Genomic DNA, 15,138 nt, shown 5'->3' with positions numbered 1-15,138 from the left:
TCACTGATTTCAGCGGGTTACATTGGAGACTCCTGAATAATAGATCTTCCTTATGTTTCACATCAAGGAAGATTCAACTGATACAAGATGGTACAGCGGCTGTGAAGCGTCCTGACTGGACATTTGTGCAGGGATTAGAACAACTAAGGACTTCTCGGGCCCCATTCCTTAAATCTGATTTTCCTCCACTAAAACCATTGGATTTTTTCCTCTTAACTGCAAGATGAATTCAGCCTATAATTACAATAGTCTGATAGCCACATTTTGCAGAACTAGCAATACCCTGAAAATACAGAACCTCTGAGATAAAAGAGAGCTCATGAAAAAAATAAACCTTATGGGATTATCAATTAAGATATTCTAGCTTCAAAACTTAAAATAAATGGAAAATATGTCATATGAACCTCTGTAGATATTCAATCATTTTATTTTTATTATATCGAGACCCATAATTGCACCTGGAAGGAAGGAAAAACTGGATCAGTTTGTCCCCATTGGTCTAAAAGCACATGTATAATCAAGAGACATACTTGACTCACTAGTGGAGTAAGCAGAATGAGACCAGTATTAGAAAGCTTCACAGGAAAAAAAATAATTAGGACAGTCAAAAAAATTCAAAGGTTTAATTGTTCACATTGCCATGAAGTAGAAATCACAGTATTTAAAAAGTTCAATGAAACAACACTTAAATAAAGAGTCCTGCATCTCCCTGTTCATAAATATAGATCCATATTTCACCACAGATGCTAAGTAAACTTACTTTTGGACTCACACTTTAACTTCCATTCTTCATCTGACACAAAATATAGGCTTTAGACAGTACAATACAGTTTGTGTGTAATGTACAGAAATCAGAGTCCTGCACTGAATTCCATACACATACACTGTACTGTATAAATGTAACAAATCTGCCTTTAGGTTCTAGACACAAGATCATGTGCATTTTCATAAAAATAATCATCTGTGTATGAACACAAACAGTTCGACTAGAGTAATAGAGACATTTATGCACTGAAGAAACGTAACTTGCAGTTGAAGAGAACTAGCAGAGGCTTAAGGTCTGTGCTCTTAATACCAAGCATAACACCTGACAACTGAGAATGCAAAAAAATAAATGTCAAAACAGAAAAATATTTGCAGGAGGACATGAGCAAAATTCAAGTTCAAGCCTACCAGCATCTCACACCCATTCTGTCCCGTAAGTACAACTGTAGTCAATTGCACCAGAATATAGTTAACATAAAAATGTTTGCATAATAAAGGCCTTGCTTTTCACAAAATTATTGCAAAAGAATGCTCTCGTAGCATACATTTCAGCAGCATTGCTGTAACTCTGATGTCTGCTGGAAACAATACCTTTAATAAAGCAGAAATCAGTAACTTTCCTAATGCAGCTCAAAATCAGTGTATGCAAATTTTGATCAGCTCTCTATGCGAACGTCATATGTGCCAACATTCCTTATTTACAGTTCATCTAAGAAGAGAAACAAACCAGTTGCCCCTCTCTTCAAGTAAAGCTTCTTGAAAATACTCCATTTAAGAAAAAAATATATATTTTAAACTAGGAAATGTGTAATTAAAATACGGTTTTACACTTAAAAAAAAAACAAAAAAAAAAAACACAAGTAAACTTAAGCTTTTTGTTTCATTTCTTTCCCTGCTTTTTCAAGCGTGCTGCAAAACATGCATAGCTGATAGAGCCAGACGTTTTAAGCGGACCTGACAACACACAGCAAACATTTTGTTTACCACAGACATTTATAATTCAATTTGGAGACATTTGCAAATGTTAGCTTTCAGACGGCCCTTTTTAATATTGTTTAAGAACTCAGTAGATGCACACAGACTGCAGGTGTATTAGTATAATCAGTCTCAGGAGTACATTGCCCCATTAAGCCCTTCACTGCTGTTTTAGTCCAAGAGTCCAAAAGAAAAGTCCATTTCATGTAAAACAGACAATCTGGTACAAAAACGACCTGCCTGTGGACATGCCACAACAGTGAGAAGATAGAAGATCAAATATTTTCTAACTATATACTGAAGATTTGTTTCTGATGTTTTGAAAAATTCTGGATAGTCCAGCTACTAAATCTTTAAAGTGCACTGCAAAAGTGAATTATCTCAAAGGAAATAAAGGAAATTCATTTGACAGACCAAAAATTCAGCTTGCTTTAATTTTTTTAATGGCTTTTAATAGTTGTTTTTTGCTTTTTTTTTATTTTTATTTTTTTATTTTATTTTATTTTATACATAACTATTTTAAATGACTTCAACATCTTCCCTGTAGCAAAGGACACAGGTGTGTAAGATTATAGCGTCAAACTGCAAATGAAAATGCCATGCTTTACTGTTTTGAAAGTTCTTTATTTTTTTTACTTAAGCGAAAAAAGAAGTGGAACATATTTTATTATTTTAAAAAGAAGTGGAACATTTTATTTTAATTATTTTAAAATTTTTTAATTTAAAATTAAAAATTAAAAATTTAAAATTAAATTAATTATTTTAAAAAGAAGTGGAACATGATTTATTATTTTAAATACAAAACCTTAAGATCCTCAAGTCACTGTGTCAAATCAGGTGGTAGATTACAAGAGAGAAGCTTTTTTCCTTTTCTTTTTTTTTAATCTTTTCGTAGAATACCAAAATGCAATACAATTTTTTCCTACTCTAAGGAAGTCTGAGTGTACTACCGAGCTATAAAACCTTCCAGAGGATCATTTGTGGTATGAATTATTAGCATAATTGGGGGCACACTTTATTTCGACCTCTGCAAAACTTTCATTTCCCAAGTGTGATAGATACAAAGTGCTTTTATAATACCAATAATGATTATTTCCTATGGGAAACTGCCAATTATAAGTTAGTGAAAAAGGCTATACTGCGTGTACATCGATAAAGTGAACACACCTACCAACAGTCTAGACTAATTAAAGCCATTCTTCAAATATTAATAAAACTTTCCACTTTCAGAAATCCAGCCTGTACATTTTAGTTCAACCACATCCTTGTCAGGTCATTCATTCGACAATAATAAATATTTGACTAGTATTTAAATACAGCATTTATACTGAACGTTCACCTTTCCCTGGCAGTAAACCAAAACACATGGGAAGCTGTTTTAACATTTAAGCACTTGACTCAAGTTCATATTTATACCAAAACACATCAAATACCAGCAAAAATACACAGATACAGAAACAGATCCCTCGTGGTCTGAAGATAAGTATTTATTAAAAAAAAAAAAAAAAAAATCAACCAAAGCTGATAAGCAATTTATGGTCAATGTCTGCATGTTACATAAAGCTTACTCTATAATATTCAGCCAAGATCATATGTCCAAGAAGTAGCAAAGTCAATAGCATCATTTCCTGCTCTTCTGTAACCTGTTGTCTTGTATACTTGGCTGCCAAGGTTCAATTGCTAAATGTACACCAGCAGACAGTAAGAGCTGGAGAGAGCACATGCAGCCAAAATTCCAGAATGTGTCAAAGATAAAAACAAAAACACAAAACACCTCACCTTCCCACAAGGCACACCCAGCTACAGCGTATCCAGCTCTACTCATGTAGAGCAGAAATGCTTTTTAGCAACACCAGCCTCTGGCATCCCACTTGCTAAGCTTCTATTGCAGAAGTGAAAGCACATCACACAGAAAACAGCAAAGCTTCCTAGAAAATGTAGTTTTAGGAGATACGTGCACGTACAGTCTCTTCATATACAAACCCCGTCTTCTTAAAGCTCTCTATAGATTCCACTGGATGAACAGATTGAATTGATAGGCTGCAGAATCATACCAGAGAATAGAAATAAATGAAGCTCCACAAAGGAATACTCAGTCCCCAATCAGGTGCTCCCACAATGCAGAAGAGGCTTCAGCTCCTACAGATCAGACATTCTAGATAGTGTTGCTTTAATTATATTACCTCACATTTAAAAAGCATTTGCTGTGACGCCTTTGCTAGGCTCCCATTCCCATTCATGCTCCCACAAGTTTACAATACCTTTGCAAGACAAAATGGGCATTGAAGTGAATGCAAAAACACACCGGTACTGAATTTCAGATCAACACAGGAGAGCTTTAACTTTGAGAAATCAGATTTAAATTTTATGTGACGTTAGAAAACACATCAATCATGAGAATAGAAAAGCCTGTGTATTCCTTAAAAAATATTCACATGAAAACTGCCTTAACTGTTTAACATTTGAGAAAAGTTAATTCCCCAGTTCTCCAATTGCTTATACTGCACAGTGTATGAAGAAAAATATATATTCTGTAGCATGTGCAACAAACAGTTTGATAAGGGGACAGAGAAAAAGAGCAAGCTAAACCAACACAATAAAAGAGATGATGTAAAAATCTCCTGAAGTTTATCTTTTAGACTCATCAAAATATCTTGCAAGATGCATACCTACAATTCTTAAAAACCAGATGCGTTTACACAAAACCAGGCCATAAAAGGCTATGTGGAAAAAGACAGCTTGTTTTCAATCATAAAGACCCAGGTGATTTAGATAGGGTTGTGTGTACAAGCATTTTTCTTTTTTCCTACAAATTATAATATATTATTCAGTCCAATTTAAAAAAAAAACAAACAACACTACACCAAATTAGAGATTTCACCCTGTTGAGTTCCAGCACAACCACAAGCAAACGCCATATCAGTGTTTGACATGAATCCTTCATTCTCAGATTTAGGACAGAACAGTTGGAACTACTTCTTGAAAGGGAAGATGGCTACCAGCCTCAACTTTAGCAAACTCAAATTCTAAGTGTATCAAATCATGAGCTTTCCCTAATATATCTGCCTTTCCAAGAAGGAATTAAATGGCTTAATGGATTACATGTAGGAATCAAAGTGCAGGAAACTATATTTTTTTAGGTAAAATTTAATAACACTCACTTGGTCTTCAAACAGTTTCAGAAACAGTTTGGAAAGATGAGCTAAGTACCAACATGAAGCAGACACAACTAATTTGCTGGAAAGGACCTCTTGAATACAAAGAGCCAGCTGTTCAGCATAAATAAATTCAAACCAAACACAAGCCACAAATACTTTAACAGCCAGGTTACTTAGCTTTTCCACTCCCATACAGTTTCTAAAGTATAAATGAAAGACATGGTGGTTTTATAAAGGCTAAAATCTCCAACCAAGAGAAGGAGCAAGAAGAAAATGATTGAATGAGATTCTGTCAGACTGAGCTCAAACTTGTCAGTTGCTGACCAACAGGAGCCAAACATCTGACCATCCACCACTCGATTTAAAGTGGTGAGGCACTGCTTCCTTCACCCACTTATAAAAACACTCATTGCAAAACAAGTATAAATGGTTGAATTCCTCTACACAAACAAAAGCCTGGGAAAAGGGCTTTGCAGATCTTGAAAATTAGTCTATATCAGCCCAAGAACTATTTGTAATGTCTACAGCACCTCTGAAGATATGATCCCAACTGCTAACCCCAGACTGCAAAAGAGCTTGTAACGATCTTGTTTACACTTGAGATTCTCAGTCTTCTGCAAATCAAACAGCAAAAAGTGCAATTAGAAGTCTATTGTCTCCAGTTAGTTGCTGCTTCTCACTGTAATGTTTAACATGAAAAACAACAGTTAAAAATATAGAGTATAATAAAAGTAGTATGTGTCATTAAGTAATAAACAACATTCCATATCCCTCTCTTTGCCATCTAGTTATTTTTTGTAAAACGAAAGGAGTCTCATCACTCCACATACTGCAACTTTCAAAACTTGGCAGAGCAACTCTCGCACACTGTGTTTCAGATTCAGTAACTCAGTACATGCTTCAAAGATCTGGCAGCAGTTCTTCTAGGAGTCATTTCCTACTTCTCTAGCTTGTGCAACATGTTTAGAAAATTTACACTTAGTACATTAAGAGGATGTACACAGAGAAAGAAAAAATGATAACCTCAATAATTATCAATAAAATTTTGAACGCAAATTTGATTTGTCACAGATATTTCTACTTCCTGTAAGGAATAATTCTGATGTAGAACAGCATATGCAATCTTCTCAGATTTCTGTTTTCATAGGTATTGGGATAAAAATGATTTGCTCTGGTAAACAACTGCCAACAGGGCAGTCTCCATAACAAACACACAAGAAAATTCCCTATTATCTAACATACTTGTTTAAAGAGTAACAGACCTAGCACAGGTAAGAAAACTAGAACAAATGTAGGTTCTGGTAAAGCCACAGCTTGATGAGGAGTTTTGTCTTTGATTAGAATCTGTTTACTTGAACACTCAATCAAGCATCTCTCTTTTAAAAGAGACCAGAAATGTAACTACAAAAAACATCCCTGCAAAACTTTTCATAGCTTTGGGGTTTAAGGAAGTTGGAAACACAGGACAGGGGAAAAAAATTCCTTTCCAAATGCAACACATTTTTTGGCAGTAGTTTACCAATTTTTATGTTTCACCAAAAATCAGTGAGACCTGAAGCTGAGTGCACTTTTCACACAAAATAAGAATACATATTAGTTTAAAAGAAAATGTCTACTGGGCAAGTCATCTTGGAGTATCAATAGTAGGGTTTGGCAGGCAGTTCCAGTAGAAGAGAGAGGAGTAATGAATAAAACATTTTATCCAAACTCATACATACACATGACCTGTTGCTGCCTCCCCCACAACATATTTCCTATATCTGACAGTTTTATTATTATATTACCTGCTTTTCCTACCATGCTTCATTTTGCAGTTCTCCCCATACTTTTCAGATTGTTCTGCCTACTTTCTAGCCCACCATTTATTTTTCATACACTTCGTTTGAGTTGAGTACAGTGCCAAAAATCCCACTGACCTAACAGCAAAGCCATCCCCTCCCTACCACCTCTGTCCTCACCACAACTGTCCTTCAGTTTTCATGGAGCCATGCCACCCAGTTTTAGGTTGAGAAACTGGAAAGGGAATAATTTTCTCCACTTCTCTGTACTCTTCCCTCTCAATTTCCAGGGGCATACTCCTGCCACTTAGTTTGAGCAAACAACCAGAAGTCAATTCAAATCACTATCAAATAAGCAACAGCAAAAAATCAGTATGAAAAGAAACTCAAAAAAACACTGAAGTCAGTGTTTGTAAGCTGAGACTATAGAGCAAATTTATTTATTTGATTTTTTAAAACAAAAACTCCACTTCAGGTTTCATTGAGGCTTAGCAACATGAGCTGATATTTTGTCTCCCTTTCAGATTGGGTTCTCTCACTCACTGTAGTTTTTCCCACATTGCCCACTTACACAAAAGATGAGCTCTTTGCATTTCTTAACAGAACAGTGTGCTAATGTTGGGCACTGATGAAAACTAAATTTTGAATTAAATAACAGAATAGCTTAGTTCTTTATCTAGCAGTTCCATACCTTTCCAAAAACAGTAAGTACTCTTCTTCCAGAAGAATAAGAAGGAAAAATTGAGGGAAAAGCTTTGCAAGGCAGTCAAATAAAGTGATATCTAAACATAAGAATACAACCGTTCTCAGCCCAAGACAACTGGTAATTCAGTTTACTTACCACACATACACACATATATATACACACACACGTCCATATCATTTCCAACAAGAATAAGGCATGCAGGAACACTTGGGAATAAGAAGCCTTCATCATTCAGCGTCTGACCTTTCCCAGTAAACTATGGACACAGATATACAGAGTGGATCAGACCCAAGGCCCACCTACTACAGCACTGTCTCCAATGCCAGCACCAGATGCTTTAGATGCAGGCACAAGAATCTCACAGTAGGCAGTTATTGGATCATCTGCCCTCACACATTAGACTCATGCTGATGATTGCTAGTTTGTCTTATGGAATGAAAAATAAGGTAATTATTCCTTCCATTTTTTTTTTTTAATTGAGTTACAATTAATATACAGTTATCAAACAATAAAACAATAAAGAGCCAAGAACTCTATTATCGTTTCCGTTGCATCAGAATATGAAGATTCCAGCATGTTTAAGATAGATCTACCACGAAACAATGAGATGTATGCAGCTCTCATCTTAGAAAGTCATTAATAGTTTTGAGGCAGTTGTTTGGTGAACTTCAAGACTTCTCTAGAAATCATTCACTATCTGTCATTCTGACAGCACAAACGGAAAGAGTCATCTGAAAAAATAACCCTTTAGGATTTTAGTTAGCAAGTCCAATTTTTGGTCAGATCTGTTATTCAATTCACCAGCCACTTACATAGGTTGTAGTTGTAAACATATCCTGTGACAAGAAATCAGAGGCTGGTAGTGAGAATGGGAAGTATTTCCTAGATGGAAGCTGACAACTGAAGTAGTAACTGCCACCATAAATGATCTAGGTGCTTTTGTTACCACTTGCCTTTTAGCTCTCTTCTTTTCTTCTAAACCACCAACCTTTCTCAGCTGAAAACTCTCCTAAGAATGTATTTCCTGCTCTTTCCAGGCTCACCTTTGCCGAAAGGGCGTACTCACCACTAGATTTTGCTGTAATTAAACAGAACAGTCTCTCAAAGGAAAGTATGGAGAATACATGATCCCCAAGCAGCAAAGAATGTTTAGAAAATAATGCTTCATCTGGATGCAGTAAGCTTCATTTATTTTTCTTCTTCCTCTCTATTTTTGTATTATGTTGTTGACTCCAAGTTTTAATGACAAGCATTCTTGACTTACAAACGTGCTAGAAATAAGACATTTTTTTCTTAAAAAAAATATATATATATATTGTCTGTCTGAAGGGAAACTTACTTACTCCATATAAGTACGCTAAGCATATTGCTTACAAACAACAAATAACTTTTCAAGACCTAACAAAGTACGGTTTCCAGAAGCCAAAGACAACAAGCACACAGAATATGATGGACTGTAGTATTCAATGGACTTGATTAAGAGAACAGAAGTAAAATACACAGATAGAATAGTTGCTTCACATCCAATCTCAGCTCAAATGGAAAATACCCCCAAAAAATATCTTTACTGATGTGCTTTTCACAGACTGTAAGAAGATATCCAGAAGAGAAAGGCTAAAACTAAGGTTAATTTTTATTTATTTATTTATTCATTGAGGGTAGCAAACTCAGCAAATTACACTGGGCTCAAACAAGGTAGCAATTTCTCTTTTCTTCTCTTTAAAGCATAACTTCCATTTAGGAAATGGTTACCGTGACCTATCTAGTGATCAGGAAGCAAATACTTCAGGACTAAAATCCACCACGGAGATTAGTACGTGGTGCTGATATGAAAACTCAGTTTCTGGAGCTCCGCGTTGGCGTATGGAAAACAAGCACAAAATATTTCTGTGATGATAGCAAAAAGATTACACGGATAGAAGTTCATCAGAATTTGGATTTTTCAAGTAAAGCAAGTAAACAGTGCAATTTAAGAAATTATAGCATGCAGTTCTTAGAAGTATGGTGGCGTGAGCAGTATCACATTAACAGTGTTTGCACTTGCAATACTTTCACAGCTACAGGAAGATGTCTGCAGCTATGTGTCAGTATTTTGGAGGCCCTAGAAAGTGAACGAGTTTGTCATCCAGAATTATGAAGTACTCCAACTGTTAAAGTAAAAACAGTTGTTGCTTCAGCTACAAGGATCAGAGTACACATACTCTGTTAAGCTTTAGTACCCTGAAGAATCTAGGTTTTAAAAGAGCCAGAAGACTGTCTACTATTTTATTAGCACAACAGGAAGAGAAAACTTTAGCAACTGGATGACTAAGTTAATGATTTTGAATACAAGACAAACTTGAGTCGTTTTGCTACTACCCTCTACGAACCTTGAGGTTCAGGTGCTCCTCTTTCCTCACTCTCCTCTATAGATCAGAGTATACAGAACATCTGGTGAACTTGTTTGAATCTTTTACATACAGCAGGATGGACAAACACAGTTTACAAGCCCTTGTTAGACACAGTTGAGAGAATAATTATCTATGCCACAAGAATTTCTAGCCTGAAGGAGCCTGCTCTTAATATTCCTGCCTTTCATGATTCTAGTCAATACTCCATTAGGTGTTCACAAACTCTGGGCTGAGGATCCACTTATTCAATAATCTCTCTAAATCGCACAAATGGACAGCATTTTAGTAGTGAGAAACTTCATTGTCTTTTACAACTCAAGTTATCTTTGCTAATGGCTTTAAATTGCATCTTTCTCTTCCCCATTCAGAAAGACCTCAGCCTTTTCAAAGCAGGAGGTGGGTAAAACATCAGTTTGAGAACAATATTAGTATTTCTAGAGTGTAGTCATACTCAATTATCGCCTACCTCTGGGGTGAACAGCCAGTGACAACTCCAGCAGGATACTAACTCCTGAGCAGAACACTCTACTCCAAAAGCCTGAGCTGTATCTAAACCACGGAATGAGGAATTTCCTTGTATATTCCATGTAAATAAAAAAGTGGTTTTTTTAGTCATAATACATACAATCACATAAATAGTATTAACACAGTCAGGATGCAATTGGCTCTTTATTGAAGACAAGATACGGAGAAAATAATGACTTTGTGGTTGATTATGAGGTTGGGGTGAATGTTCTCAACTCTGCATCTGACAGACTGTCATACAAATGCTGACACAAGAACACTGATAATTTCCTCAAAAATACACAAAAATGCCCTCGCTCAACAAAGAGTTCTGCACTTCAAACCCATAAATATAAAAATCAATTACAGTGTGATGACAAATAAAATTGCAGAATATCCCGAACTGAAGGAGAATCATAAGGATCATCAAGACCAACTTTTGGCACCACACAGGACTATCCAAAACTCAAATTTTATTTCTGAGAATGTTGTCCAAATGCTTCTTGAACTGCAGCAGGCTCAGTGCTATCATCAGTGGGGTTTTTTTTGTTTGTTTTTTTAAACTATTGCTCTGGTTAGGAATGCCCACTGAATTTTATGCCCAGCTTCACATTACTGAGATTCATAGAATGGTTTGAGTCAGAAGGGACCTCTGAAGGTCATCTAGTCCAACTCACCTGGATTGATCAGGGATACCTACAGCTTGATCAAGCTGCTCAGAGCCCCATCCAGCCTGACCTTGAATGTCTCCCCAGGACATCCACCACCTATCTGGGCAACCTGTTCCAGTGCCTCATCACACTTATTGTAATTTTTTTTCTCCTTATATCCAACCTAAATCTCCTCTGCTTTAGTTTGAAACCATTTCTCAACAGATCCTGCTAAAAAGCCCGTCCCCTTCTTTCTTAGATTTCTTCTTTATATCTTGAAAGGTCACTAAGTTCTCTCTTGAGCTACCTCTTCTCCAGGCTTGTACTGATAACAGGGGGTGCCACGAGCCAGGTGCACCTAGATTTGTTGAACCTCTTGAGATTCACCTAGGCCCAGTGCTTGAGCCTGCCTCTTAGTAAAGAGTTCATCTCAACCCACAAGTTCTATTTTGTTTTTTTCTCCCTCCTCCCTCCCACCTTTCCCTCTGATGCTCCCCTCCAACCCAACTGGGAGTGAAAAAAGAGTTGTCTGCTGATTAGCTGTCTGCTGGATTAAACTATAGCTTAAGGCATATATAAAATTACAGTCAGACTAAAGTATGTATGAAGTGAACACAGCATGTTGTGCAGGTGATTTAAAAAATAAAACAGAACTACCCATACAGCACTGAAACATTAAACAATATTTTAAAACTTGAGGTTCTACAGTTCATTAAAATGTTGTAACAATTTAAAAAATACTCACTTCTTGAAGATCAGAAATTACTTCATAGAAATTTCCATTGCAGCAAATCACTTTCTTTCCCTAAAAATAAACGAGACTTAATTGTACAAGCTATTACTTAGTTAATAAAACACAGTAAGTTACTTCAAGACCTTTTTCTACGAGAAATAGTTTCTTTTTATGGATCAGAGTACGCACATTATTGGACATGCGGACAACAGCCACTTAGCAAGAAAAGCAGCAGATTTACAGGAATTATAAAGAAATGGGAAAACATATTCAAAAATTAAGTTAAATCCACATTTTGGTAAGAATTCTATGCATTAGAAAACATTTTGAAAGGAAAAAGTGCTTAATTTTGCAAACATTAAATTAACCGTACAAGTTCCTATTGAGAACTCCTGTACATTAGGACAGAAGCTCTATTTATTTATTTATTTATTTATTTTTACCTTTTCATTAACTTCATGTTTTTTCCTTTAAAGTAAAATAAATCGAAGCCTAGAATTGAGGGCCTCCACTCAGCATATAGTCAGGATTAGAGTTGATCTGATATCCTTTACATTTGATGAAGCATAGACAAGTGAAATAAAAACAAAAATGCACGCATGCGTGTGTGTGTACATACAAAGACATCCCAACAATATCAAAAACAGCGAGGTTTCTGGGAACCAAAAATCTCAGCCAATACAGCCCAGTGCATGCTGAGGGTCCAGCACTTGCCTCAAACACTTGGTGCATAAAACACTCCACGTATCATATTAGGCACTGAAAGCCACAGCAATCATAATTACAGCAACAAGAGCAGCAGAAGAACGTAGCTTCCTGTTATGTTGAAGTCTTCTGACATTGCCAAAAAAAGAAATCTATTAAAACGGACAATTGCCAGACATTTTTGTTCTTATTAAACATTAACGTTACACTTTTCTAAGGAAAGAGTGCATTGTGGTGTTTTTCTGCTCTTTAGTGCTCTCCTTTTTTGCTAGCGCACTTTAATTCAGGCTTAAGCAGCTCCTAATTACACAGGATGCATTCACCATCTCACGACTACACATAAAAGTGACCTTTTATTTCTAAGGTCAAGTGAAATCTGCTTAGTGCTAGTATAAATTCATTATTCGAAACTTGTTACTGTTAGGAAAACAAATCATAAAAATATTTTCAGGCATACAAACTATGAGTTTTCAATGGGAGATGCATGTTGGATATTCTTGTCCTGCAGTTTGTGGCCAAATTTGAGCTTAATTATATGAGTGTAAAATCTAGCACAGCTCCACTGAAATCAATAGCATCATATCACACCTGAAGCACACAGCAGAAACAGAAACTGCTTATCAGCTATTTCTAATAATTTACAGCTTTAAGGACAGAATTACCACAGGATTCTGAAATTGCTTATGTTCAGTGTAAACGGATGAATACAATCTCAAAATTAAATGATAAAAACCAGCTTCTCTTTGGTTATGCAAACGTCAAAGATCCTTTGCTTTTCATCAGTTAAGCATTTCTTCATAGTATTGTTTGTGTTCAAAATTTCCAGGTCTTATACCAAGTCTCCACATTTCTTGACAGAAATACTGAAACCTTTGTTGTACAAGAAGAAATGCAGAGCAATCCTTAATTCAGACTAATTTAACTGCTAGAAGTGAAACAGTCCTGCAGCCTCAAGTTTATCTTTTATTCCACAACAGGTTGTAAAGCCAAAAAAAAGGGGGGGGGAAAAAAAAAAAAAAAAAAAAGAGACAGATATAACATTCCTAATATTTTCATTTATTTTTTGTCCCAATAAACAATGATACTATTAATTATGTTCCTAACTTCCTGAATACTTCACCAGACAGGCACCACAGACCTCAAGTGCAACTGAACACCAGTGCAGTTGCTGAGGTCTGTAACAAATTAAAATAATTATCCTTTTTCTTTGCACATTACAGGTAAGGCTTAAATCAGATTTTGGCCCTGATGTCTACAGAACCCTGGGGACTCAGATTGTTGCTAAGGGTCCACAAAGAGCTGCTCAGAAAATTAAGAGCAACAATGTAGTATCACAAATTTTAAGCAGAATCTCTCTCACAAAATAGCCATCCAATTATTTGTATTTGATACTGTCTTCCTTCTTTCTTAACTAAAGGTGTCCCCATAGATATGTGATTGTCAGTGGACCAGGCCTTACAGCAAAAAGTAACTTTTTTGCTAACTTCGGTCTCTTCACTACAGGAAAAGAAATTGGCAACCCAGCTTCCGCAGTGAATGTACAAATACATTTTTTGAGTGAATCAGAAAGACCCTAGATAGTCACAGAAGAACAGTTTCTTCCAGCAGGAAAAAAATCCTCCTTCCTTGTGGCTAAAAGGAATGAAGCAACTCTAGCAGCAGTGGTACATGCTGAGTTCAATAAATAGATTAGTATTCACAATAAGCTTCCAGCATAAATCAAGAGCGGCTCCTAGTTCATACTGCAGAAACTTGTTACTCTCATCAGTCCATCTGTGTACGTGAAATACGAGACAAAACTGAACCACTGAAAGCAAACCAATTTGTTTTCAAAACTGTTTAGAAAACACAGCCATTACACTTCATAGTATTGTACAGCACAGGTGACACAGTCTGGGTAAGTGAGCTGAGTCTTGCTCCTGTGCACATCTGAAGACATCAGCATGTGCTGGTGTGGTTATACTTTTTTTTTTTTTTTATAAATAGACTAAAACCTACACTTCAGCATTCACCAAAAAATTCTATCCCTAACAGAATGCCAAGCAACCCAAAAATCACTGTCAAGATCTCTCTGAAAACCCGTTAATGCCAGATCTCAGCCTCTAGGATCATACCTCTTCACTTATGTGCCATGAACATCAAATACAGTTTTAAGTTTTCCTACCGAAGTGCCATGAACATCGAGACAGACAAAGCTTTTATGCAGTTCTGAACTACTGTTCAGAAAGGTAAGATTTGTTCATTGACTGGTCTTCTGTCAGCTTAATACAAAGTACGGCTCAGCAGAATTGCCACACAGTGGGGAGAGATGAACATACTTTAGTTTTTCACTTGCAGATTACTCGAGAATTCAGTTTGCAAAATTCCCAGCTAAGCTGTGATGGTTCATCATCGTGAGGGACAACTTTCCCTGAGACTTGGTTTGCCAGTAGATCCCATACCTCTACTTCTTAGCTATTACAGAAGAAAACAATGTTGTCAGCAATGATATTAGGTTTCTTTCTTACCCATCATTACCTGAAAAGATCAAGGAGAATGATGTGACAGTAACACACTGCTGGAAACCTCCTGCAGTTTCCCACCTAAGAACACTTGGCTAGGGATTGAAGAGAACTTGCTTTTATTGCCCGCTGGGAGACTGAAACTCTACAACTCCAATAAGGACCTCTAGCCTGACTCTAATTAAAAGCAGTGTAATATTACCCAATTTAGAAAAGACCATTAAAATCTTAATTTAACCACGATGATTCTAGTGCATGAATACATCCAACACT

The 15,138-nt window shown here is 36.2% G+C and overlaps 1 protein-coding gene across 10 annotated transcripts in view; it reads right to left on the bottom strand.

Moving 5' to 3' along the window:
• The window catches only part of PLCB4 (phospholipase C beta 4), a 196,596-nt gene that overhangs the window by 164,302 nt on the left and 17,156 nt on the right, over window positions 1–15,138 (bottom strand). For all 10 annotated transcript variants that reach the window (XR_008209932.1, XR_008209876.1, XM_052697378.1 and 7 more), the window contains exon 2: window positions 11,672–11,731. The gene's annotated coding sequence lies outside the window, so the exon portion shown is untranslated. The remainder of the gene's footprint in view (window positions 1–11,671; window positions 11,732–15,138) is intronic.

Source organism: Tympanuchus pallidicinctus, unplaced genomic scaffold, assembly GCF_026119805.1.
Source record: "Tympanuchus pallidicinctus isolate F22 unplaced genomic scaffold, pur_lepc_1.0 scaffold1, whole genome shotgun sequence".
NCBI lineage: Eukaryota > Metazoa > Chordata > Aves > Galliformes > Phasianidae > Tympanuchus > Tympanuchus pallidicinctus.
The sequence above is the reverse complement of the archived record's forward strand: the minus strand, read 5'-3'. Positions and strand labels throughout refer to the sequence as shown.